The sequence below is a fragment of the Malurus melanocephalus genome, unplaced genomic scaffold (assembly GCF_030028575.1).
Source record: "Malurus melanocephalus ecotype Western Australia unplaced genomic scaffold, MMel_1.1 scaffold_1172, whole genome shotgun sequence".
In the NCBI taxonomy this organism is placed as follows: Eukaryota; Metazoa; Chordata; class Aves; order Passeriformes; family Maluridae; genus Malurus; species Malurus melanocephalus.
Window position 1 is genome coordinate 18,874 of NW_026624404.1, and position 10,975 is coordinate 29,848.

Genomic DNA, 10,975 nt, shown 5'->3' on the forward strand with positions numbered 1-10,975 from the left:
AGAGGCTAAATGAGAAATTTTAAGGAGAATTGCTTTAAAACATAGCATAAAATTACTAGTCAGAAACTGAATCAAAATCATGGAAACAGTGTAAACTATTTAGCAATGTTGCCGCTCCAAAGAGGTAAAAGGGGCAAAGCTTGTGGAGAGAAGTAACAGCTTTTAGTGAAATTGGTGTTATAGAAGGTATCCTTTTTCTTCACAAGCCTTGCCTCAGGGTAACCATCATCTTTACTGCCTGATTCCCACTGGGGTCTCATGTAAATGTGAGGAGTCAGCCGGGTCATCTCGGTGTGCCAGGGTGAGTCTGATTATCAGTGTTAACAATCAACACTGCTTTTTAACAGGAAAAAAGTGCACAAGATGAAGAGGCTGGTCTTTATCAAACCACAGAAACTGCCATCTGAGGCATGGCTGGTTCTGCTAGTCTGTGCTGCACGAACTTCTGAGACGGGAGTTAGATGAAAAACAATATAACTGCTTATTTGTTCTGTATCAGCTGTATACACAGAGCTACTTTATCAGTGTATTTATGGGAGTGACCGTGCAGCACTATGGAAGGAGTGAAAGGGCAGATCTAGGCAAGCAGAACAGAGATTATTTTTATTTATTTATTTGCATCAAGGATCAGTGATACAACGAACAAGAACACAGGGTCCAGTACCAGTGGCATTATACTAAATAAGATACTTGAAAAACTGAAAATGTTACAGAAAGCAGAGTCAAAACTATCTCAAGGATGGGAAACAAAAGCCTTCTGTTTACTTTATCAGGCGTAAGTGGTTACAACCAGTGTGGTTTATCACGAGAAAAAATGGAGCAGGAATTTCTCTTTCATAAAGAGAGGAAAAACAAGCAGAAAATGATCACAAGCCTAGGAAAACTCCAAAGAGATATAGAACACAGTTTTAGGAGGGTGGAAGGGATTTAAGAAACCACCTTGATGTGATTTACAGARACTGCCTTCAGACAGCGATGGTTTCTGGGAGATACATTTTAATTTACAAGGCGCTGGCTCCCTCTGGAAAGGAGCCCTGGTAAAATGCAATGGCCTGTGCAYGCAGGAAATACGGAGTGATCATGGAACAGTCATCTGCTGCATTAAAAGTTTCTGAATGAATTCTCACCCTGTAGTGGGCGAGCTGTGACACTCCTGGAGGCTGCTTCAGCACAGCCAAGAGGAGAACAGATCCATGCTGGCTGGCTTCAGGAAACCGAGCAGCTCCAAGGGCTAGCGATTGTTCTCTTGGCAACAGCAGAGCAACAACATCTTGTGTGCCAGAAGAAACTCTTCTGAGCCGAGCACCAAATATGGTGATAGAAGTCCTGGGGAGGAAGGAGAAACAACTGCTGCRCTTGTTCTGTGGCACAGGCAGTGGCACACAGATTCACAAGAGAGACATTGAGGGGCTGGAGCGTGTCCAGGGCAGGGAACGGAGCTGGGGAAGGGTCTGGAGCCCCAGGAGCGGCTGAGGGAGCTGGGAAAGGGGCTCAGCCTGGAGCAAAGGAGGCTCCGGGGGGACCTTGTGGCTCTGCACAWCTCCCTGACAGGAGGGGRCARCYGGGGGGGTCGGGCTCTGCTCCAGGGAACAGGGACAGGAGGAGAGGGAACGGCCTCAGGATGGGCTGGGGAGGGACAGGGGGGACACTGGGGAAAATTCCTTCATGGAAAGGGCTGATCCAACCCTGGCACAGCTGCCCAGGACAGGGGTGTGGTCCCCATCCCTGGAGCCGTGTGGATGTGGCACAGGTCAATGGTGGCCTGGGCAGTGCTGGGTCATGGGGGGACTCCACAGTCTGAGGGCTTTTCCAACCCCAGTGGTTCCATGATTCCATGATCCTGCTGCTCCCCGGGTAAGCTGGAGCTGTGAAAGGCACAAGCACAGACCAGGCCTCCCCTTCACAGCGAGCTGTGTCTTGGAGAAGTCTGGAGCCTGGGTGTCAGAATAAATACGGTTCATACTGTGGGGCTGGGGGCAGTACAGACCAGCTCAAAAGCTCCGGGTGCTGCCTGCGAACGACAGCTCTCCCTCCCTCCCAAACCCTCTGCCGGGTGTTTGAGGCCCCGCAGCCCTGCCAGATTGCGTTCCCTGGGGTGCAGGTTTTTCTCTGCTGTGACTAATTACAGCGCAGCTTTCAAGACAGCCATTCTTTCACAACAAAGTGTTGCACAGCATGTGTCAGCCAGGCCTCAGCTGTTCATTAGGTGATGCCGGGCGAGATCCCCGCGCCAGTCTGAAGCGACACAGGTTTACAGAAGGAGTGATTTATGCGATCCGCGTACCAAGTCAGGCGTTTTTAAATGCCTTCAATTTGGGCTATTTTTAGCCCGGCTTAAAGTCATGACCTTGCAGGTTATTTTCGCAATCTCCTTTGTTTATAGGTGCACAGCAGCATTATTCAGAAGCGTTTCAAAGCTGCCACAGTCATGCTGATGGGGTGGGGGGGAARCAGCTGAACGTGCTCTCCATGACAGGCCTCAAAATCATAATTAGGCGAGGAGGGTTTGATTAAGAGGTTTACATACTTGATACTGTTACTATAGTGACTCTGCTTTTAACTGCAGGGTGCTCCTTMGTACATTGAACTATTTAAATGCTCTTCAGCGCCGGCAGAGAATTCAAATTCTTACCTAATAAAAGTTTCTGCTAAAACAAAAATTTCAGGTTTTCAACTGACAGCAGGCAGGGTAAGATGGAATATTGGGAGGGTGGGGAGGCCCTGGCACAGGGTGCCCAGAGCAGCAAGGCCAGGTTGGATGGGGYTKGGACAGMGGAAGGTGTCCGTGCCCATGGATGAGTTTTAAGGTCCTTTCYAACCCAAACCATTCCAGYCACTCTGTGGTGAACAAAAACCTGCAGCATTGGTAAACATCGAAGTTTGGGCTGCAGAGGAGACGGATGCAGCCTGGGGTGGGCTGGGCTGTCATGGTTCACTCCCTCATGCTTTCCCTCTCCAGACACTGCAAGGGCTGCGCTGGGGAAGCGTTTCATTTACACTGAGGTGAGGCCAAGGTTAGGACCAAATCTAGTGCTGCTGTGAAAGCCGACGGTTTGGCTCTTTCCTTCTGCAGTTTTAGTGCTGACCTGGAGTGTTAGCGGCCTGCCTGTGCCAGGCCTTGTGTTGGAGCCCAGGGGTGCTCCGGCCCTCCAGGCCCTGTGTGGCAGCAGGGAGGGCAGGGTTAACTCCACGCCATGGCTCTGCATGTTTTGGGGAGTCCTGTTCCACCCAGCACGGTGACGCTGGACACGGGGAGCGCCCTGTTCCACCCAGCACGGTGACCCTCGACACAGGGACCAGCTTTCCTTTGCTTCAGGAAGTTCTGTGTGGAGTGACCCCATGTGCTTTCCCCGCACTGCTCTTGGCTGCCTTGCTCCTGCTCTGCCTTTGCCCCTCGGCCTCCTCCCCAGTGCAATGGCCTCAGGAGCCACACACCATCGTAGCACCACATGGCACTCACAGCCCCAGCCCACAATGGACCCAAACCCGTCATGAACCCTGACTGCTCACAGCCCATCACCTGACAGCTCCATCCCCATTCCCTCACACCCCATCCCCTGACAGCCCCATCCCCTGACAGCCCCATCCCCTCAGACCTCATCCCCTTATAGCCCCATCCCCATCCACTCATAGCCCCATCCCCCATTCTCCATTCCCTCACATCCCCCAACCCCTCACAGTCCCCATTCCCCATCCCCTCACATTCTCCATTCCTACATTCCCCATCCCCTCACATTCCCCATTCCCCATCCCTCACATTCCCCCTCCCCTCACATCCCTCACCCCCTCACATTCCCCATTCCCCATCCCCTCACATCCCCCATTCCCCATCCCCTCACACTCCCCATTCCCCCATTCCTTATCCCCTCACATTCCCATTCCCCATCCCCTCACATTCCCCCATTCCCTATCCCTTCACCTCGCCCCGCCCCTCGCTCCCTCCTGGCCCCGCCCCTCCACGCTGATTCGCTGTCTCGCCAGGGTTCATTAACATACGGCAGGCACCGCCCGGCCGCGCGTGTCCTGCCTTCCTCTCTGCTGGGGCGGGATAAAGCGCTCATTGGCCACACGCCCCCGTCGCGTGCCAGTTTCCTTCCCTTCGATTGGCTGGGCGGGTTATCAGTCAAAGCCAACGCCCGCCCCTCAGGGTGTCCCTCCCCGGCGCCTCCGTGTTCGCTCCATTCAGTGGCGGGTTCTGCGTTGGACGCAGCTCCGGCGGGCGGGCGCTGCTCTTGCTCAGTAGGAACAGGTCCTCGGCCGGCGTCGCTCAGCGGGCAGCAGCCTCAGGAGGAGGTAGATCCCGTTCTGGTAACAATTATACGACTGCGGCGGCGCACCACAGGCCTCTATCTCTTTGTAAACCCGAGTCTACGGGGCGACCTGAGGGGCTGGAGGCCGCCCGGGCGCGGGGAGGGGATGGAGCCCGCCCGGGATGCTCCGTGTCCCCGGTCCGGCCCCGCGGGGGGTAGCGCCGAAGCAGCAGCACGGCGGTGCGAGGCCCCGCGGCCCGGCCTGCGGCGGGGGCAGCCCTGGGCCCTGCGGCAGGTGCSGAGGTGCCTGCGAGGAGCCGGGGGGAACAGCCCCGGCTGTGCCTGTGCGTGTTTACCCCTGTCAGAACGGTGACAAATGGAGCTGCCGCCCCGCCAGCCTGCCGGGAGCTGCCGAGGCCACGGGGAGCGCCCACCCAGCGGGCTCCGCTGCTGCCGCGGGCCCCCCGCGCCGGGCCCGACCTGCCATGAACTTCCGTGGCCCTGGAGAGTGAAAGTTGGGAAGGARCAGAGCAGCTGGCGCGGCCTTGGAGCAGGAAGCGCCGCCTGGTACTTTAGAGCTGGTGTTTGGGTTTGGCCTCTTGGCTGCTTGTTCAAAGAAGTGGCCGTGGCTGACACGCCGCCGTCGCTGGCCCCAYGCTCCTCGTGGCCTCGCTGCACCGAAACACAAAAAAAATACTGAATAGGTGGTATTGTCTGAGCAACCCAGGGTGTTGTATCGTGGCAAGAACCTCATAATTAATAGAAAGAAAAAGGAAACAGCCAAACTTGCAGCACATTTGGTTGATGAAGAAGGACAGTCTTGCAGCCAAGCAAGATCAAAACCACCAAATGTTGATTATTTGGTGGCTTTGTGTTTTTAAYTCCAAAAGGTACTGAACATCAAAGGGAGGTTTTCTATGTACCTGTATTTACCTGTGGGCAAATGAAAGAGCTGGGCAGAATATGCAACTCTGCAAGTGGTCCATGTGTGTGCAACCAGCAGTGTCTAATGTCTTATTAGACATGATAACATCTGTAGAAATTTAGCCTGTGTGTGTATTGTAAAAGAAACTCTGTGCTACAGTCACAGGAGGAAAGTTCTGATAATCCTGTGCAGTGGCTTGTGAGTCAGCAGCTTGAGTGCAGGCAAGATTTGGAGCTTTTTCTTCTGCAAACTAAGACAGAAGCTGTCAAAGTGCGTGGTAGTGTGCCGTGGTTGAGTGAGTACTAATTGAATGTTCATCTTCACKAGTGGTGCCAGCACCTTCTCTGCAGMAGAAGGAGCACTGGTGGCTCATGGTGCATGGGTAGTTGCTCAGGTTCTTCTGTCATTCCAGCAGGGTGTTTCTCTTTTAMGCCCTCACCAGTGCACACCAAGGTTTGTTGGTGATTGGCAGCTTATCCTTCACCAGATTGGCACTGAGTGAGCAAGCAGCTCCATTTCTCTGAGCTTTGCTCAGTGCTGAGSTGTTTTCCCCGGAAGAACTCCCATTTGTAAGTGCAGCAGTTGCTGAGAACATCCTTGTCCATCTCTCAACTTGTGTCCAAAAAATACCTACATTTCTGAGCTGAACAGCTCCAATACAAAGGTGCACCAGTTCTCCAGGATAAAGCGTGAGAACCTCTCTGCAGTTTTTCTGAGGGGTTTTCAGAGTCCGGCCTTTGTCCTGCATGTAGAGGTGCCCTTACCTTTGCCACCAGGAGCCTTGCCAGTTACACAAATTAAAATAAATCTTCTTGTCACACTGGGCCAAAAATACTGCTGCTGCARTCTCCACAGTAAAAGATAATGGACTTTCTGATGCTTAGGAATCAGAATATTTGGGTCAGGCTGATTAATGTATAAAAATACAGCTCTCTGATGTTGCCTGGTAAGAACTGTTACAAACCAAGGCTCCAACATCAAATTCAGCCCTACTTTCTGCTGGTGCTGCAAGAAGTTTTCTAATACTGTAAATTACAGTAATTCACAAATACTCTTTTTAGGAAGATGTTCTGAAATTATTCTCATTTGAGTTCACCTRAGTGTGCTTTATTTACTGAATGCCTCCAGCCTCAAGTGGTGAACTTACTTACGCTGCTTAAGTACTCCCCACCTTACTTTTCTCCCTGTTTTATTGGCTGCTGCAGAATAAAAGGGAAGAAAAGTAATTTCAATATGTTAAAGACCTGCTTCCAAAATAACCTGCCTGCCTCTGCCAAACACTTTAATAGTGACTTATGCCTATGACTGTTCCTTTTAATCTGCCGATCTCAAGGTGCCTTAGAAATGTCCTTTAAAGTAGGGGCTCAGGACTTTGCTGGAAGGAACCTGAAATAGTTTTGCCGGTGTTCCCTGCTAACTTCCCTCAACAGTAGCACCTGGTCAGCTCAGGGAGCCTGAGGTGCCGAGCTGCTGTGCAGAACCACGTTCCCCATCCTTCTGCTCCTTCCTCCTGGGATGTCCCTGCTCTGGAATGGAGATGACTGCTTGGCCTGCAGAAGGGTTATGGGTGCAGGGAAAGCTGCTTTCTTTAGGTAGAAGTCTCGCGGGGAGACCCACTTATGGCTGGTGCCTGCCTAATGTAATAATTTTAGACTGCTTTATCATTGCTGAGGTGATGAAGCCGGGCTGTGTGTGCCTGGTTTGTGTCATGCTTGGGTGGGCCAGGCCTGTGTGTTTGTTATGGAAGAAAAGGARAATCGAGTGCAGTGGTGCCTCCACACCAGACCCAGGGTAGGGCAGGCTCACCAGACAGGTTGCTGTGGGTACGCACGGGAGAATGTCAGTTGGCCTAAAACTGATGGGGACCTAAAGGATTGGAAACTCTGCGAGACCTCCGTGGCCTTGAATTAATGATTTCAGCTTGTGTTATGCAACAAAACCTCCTCAACACAGGYGCCAATTTCTGTACATGGAAGAAAGGCTGGAACTAATCACTGACATGGGGTTTCAGAAGCATTTGAGATGCGTTTCTGTTTACCCACCCTTCAGTCTGCAAAGTCATCCAGCACAAGTTGCTGTGCACTGACGGATACCCRTTGGCACCGAGGGGAGAGCCACAGTTCAGGCAGCCTGGGCAGTAATTAAAGCTGGCCTTGCTCTAATTGACACTGAGCTTCCCAGCTCCCTGACCAAACCAGTGCTGCCTTTTAGGAATGTGATGAACCCTTCCCTTAAGAGTAGCTTTTGCCATTTCACAAATCCATAATTGGACCAGCAGAACATTTGCTCCCAGATAAGGGCACTTGTGCATGTTGGTAATTAGTTTGACCTGGCCAGATGCCTCCTGATAAGGCACAGCAGGGACTTGTCTGGTGTGTTGAAGAATTTAATCCCCTCAAATTGTGACACAGCAAGACAAAAATTAACAGCTGTGCTGAACTCAGTGTAGAGGTGCAGCACAGTCCTGTTTAGTCCCACCATTGTCAAGTGCTGAAGGGAGATCCTCTTTATGCTGACACATGTTTGGGCAGGAGTTTGTTCCTCATTCARTTCTGCTGCTTTCTTCCTTAATCCCTCCTCACATGACACTGCACAACCTCAGTCAAACTGTGTGAGTTTTCACATCACTGCGAGTGCTGCTCGTCCCTCAGTTCACATTCTCTCCCCAYRGAGATGCTGCCAGGGCTGGAGCCCCTCTGCTCTGGAGCCAGGCTGGGAGAGCTGGGGGTGCTCACCTGGACAAGAGAAGGCTCCAGGGAGAGCTCAGAGCCCCTTTTGGGGCCTAAAGGGGCTCCAGGAGAGCTGCACAGGGACTGGGGACAAGGGCTGCAGGGACAGGACACAGGGAATGGCTTGGCAGTGCCAGAGGGCAGGGATGGATGGGATATTGGGAAGGAATTGCTGGCTGGGAGGGTGGGGAGGCCCTGGCACAGGGTGCCCAGAGCAGCTGTGGCTGCCCCTGGATCCCTGGCAGTGTCCAAGGCCAGGCTGGACATTGGGGCTGGGAGCAGCCTGGGACAGTGGAAGGTGTCCCTTGCCCATGGCAAGGGTGGCACTGGAAGGGATTTGAAGTCTCTCCCCACCTGAAYCACTCTGGGATGCTCTGTCAGCCTCTCCTGCTGAAATTATTTCTGTCACTCTGTCAAGCCTGACCCCTCCTCAACAAAACCATCATWAACCCTTTAAAAACCTCCCGAGACAGCAGCATGATCCAGCCCTTTACCTCCAGCAAACCAGGTGGTGCTTTGGGAACTTTTCTTCCTGACCTGTCCTTGCAGCTTGCCACAGATGAGTTCTCCTCAGAAAATGTGAGCCACAAAGCGAGAGGCTTTGTGTCCCTTTGTCCCTCTCCCTGAGTCCAGGGGACAAGGCCAGTGGCCAGCAGAGCTGGGGTGGGTCACAGAGGGCCATGGCCACACCAGTGGAGCTCCTGGCTCTCCTGCAGAGCAGCAGGACAGGGCGAGGGGAAGGAAGGTTTGCCTGGTTTGTGGTGTCAGGGTGAGTCGTGTGAAGGACAGGTTTGTAGGTACATCCTTGCTGAACCACATTTAGATGTCTGTGCCAGAAGGAGGTGGAGATGTGCAGGATTGGAGACGAAACAGAAATGGGGGACAACTGGAAGAGCAGGGGAGGSAGAGCGTGGGGCTGAGTAACTGGTCAGGTTTTATGCTGGATATAAATTAACTGGGGTCACATCTCCTGGATGTAAACAGAGGACTGAATGGAAAATGAAACCTGATTCTCTCCCTTTATGAGTCTGAGACAGTTCCATCAAGAGCATAATTTTAGGTACTGGTGTGACACCTCAGAGAAGAGCAAATCTCCTCTCTCAGTGTCAGAGAAGAAAGCAAGATTTGTATTGCACCTCTGGAAAGTCTTTTCCCCTCTGCCTCGACGATTATAGTTAATTGATCAGGTTAGGATGAATCTGKGCCACAATCTTGTTGGGTTCTTAAATGCTCATTAATTGCAGCAAAGTAATTTAATTTAATTAGACTGTGGCAAGGTTTGGTGTTTGTCCTACTTTTTAATTCCTTGTTTAAGGTGTTTGCTCGTGACAGATTGATGCTGGCTGGCACCAGGCTGATGGGACTGTGGGATGAGGTTTGCTGTGACTCTGGAATCACAGACCTTTTTTGGCCTCCTGTGCCCCAGGAGACGGACCCGCAACCGTGTAATGATGGCAAACGAGCAGTCAGAGCTAGAACCAGTTAAAACTGAATTTGGTGCTCCCGAAGGCAGCACAAAATTAATGTGTTTTGCAGCACAAAATTAATTTCCCTTGTCCGACCCTGATTTGCAGCTGCCCAGAGTGTTGGCAGACTGGTTGTGCTCAGTCCGCCCATAGCAGGTTTGGGGAAGAATGAGCATGGTAAAGCCAATTTTTGTTTGTGGTGCTGGCACGGCTTCCATGCCTCTTGTCCGGTGCCACACAGTGAATTTATGGCCTTTATCCCAAGACAAATAAACACAGGGTTTTGACTGGAACTGCTGTCAGTTGTAGGCCTAGACAAACAGGTGAAGGATGAGAGAAARGGATGCTTCTGGATTCACAGCAGCTTCCCTCGACGCTTCATGGTGCATAGAAGAGAAGCCTGGGCATAAGTGATGATGAAAAATACTAAATGTTTGCATATTTTTTTAATGCTTAGAAAGATTTTCAAGAAAATCCTGAGATTGTAGCTGGTAAGACCAGTCTGCCATCTTAAAAGCTGATTATGTGCAAATTTGATTATGGAAAGGTCTTGTAAAGTATTCAGGCCATATTTAAGATAATGAAGTTTTGTTCCTTAATTTGATTTTGTCTCCCATCTGGAAGAAATTAAAAATCCAAGCCATGCGTCATTTCATTCCTTAAAAATGTCTCATGCCCTGCTCTGCTGTCCTCGCCTGCCTTGGATGTGGATGTGTATCTGGGCGTGGGGATGCTGGGGTGCCAGCTGCCACAGAGAGGGCTTCCCTGCCATGGAATTGCTCCTGGTTCCCTGCTGTCCCTGCAGGTTCCCTGCTGGCCTATCTGCTTATGTGTCACCACACTCACCACGGTCCTGCCTAAGGTCCTGCTGTGGTCACTGCCATGGACACTGCTGTGGTCACTATTGTCTCTCTGTGTCTGAGAAATAATCTGGGAGATAGTACTGTACAGGATAAACTGTGCATTCCCTGCTGATCCTGCCTTATACAAGCATGTAATATATGTTAATTTCTTCTCCAAAGATGTTGTGGTCAATAATTGAATAAAATGAGTTCAGTAGTTGCTGTCACCTGTACAGGATTAGAACGAAGCTATTGAGTGGTACTAGCAGTTATTTGGTTTTTTTTTTAGGGACACGTATCCTTTACTGAAAAGGATATATATTCTCTATGAAAATAACTTCCTTTAAGTTTGGAATTGTAAAAATCTAGGCCTGGGATCCACAGTTCAGAGTTTCGGCTGTTTTAATTGCACATTTTGTTGTAGCACGGTTTTAATCCTCTCTGATAGCCAGTTTCCACAGTTTCTGTCCTTTGCATTGTCCTGGYGAGGAGGTTTCATTGTTAGAAAGCTCTCGGGGAATCTCAGTGTGAACCTTGTGGCTGTGCAGCCCAGGCCGTTGTGTCCTGGCTGRCATTTGCGGCGGTGCCAGTTCCGCGGGTCACCATGGGTGGCTAAAGCTGCTGCTGGCACTTGTTCCCTGCCGTGGTGGCGTAAGGCAATCCCGGGCAGTGCTGGCTGCCCACAGCTCCCGTCGGGATCCCCGTGTGTTCCCTCCGCTCCTGTGCTCTCGGCATTCCCAGCCCTGCCTTCTGTGTCCTCCTC

The 10,975-nt window shown here is 51.4% G+C and overlaps 1 protein-coding gene across 1 annotated transcript in view; it reads left to right on the forward strand.

Moving 5' to 3' along the window:
• The first annotated feature begins 4,168 nt into the window (after nucleotides 1-4,168).
• ME2 (malic enzyme 2) overlaps nucleotides 4,169-10,975 on the forward strand; it is a 42,783-nt gene continuing 35,976 nt past the window's right edge. The window contains exon 1 of the mRNA XM_057387294.1: nucleotides 4,169-4,293. The gene's annotated coding sequence lies outside the window, so the exon portion shown is untranslated. The remainder of the gene's footprint in view (nucleotides 4,294-10,975) is intronic.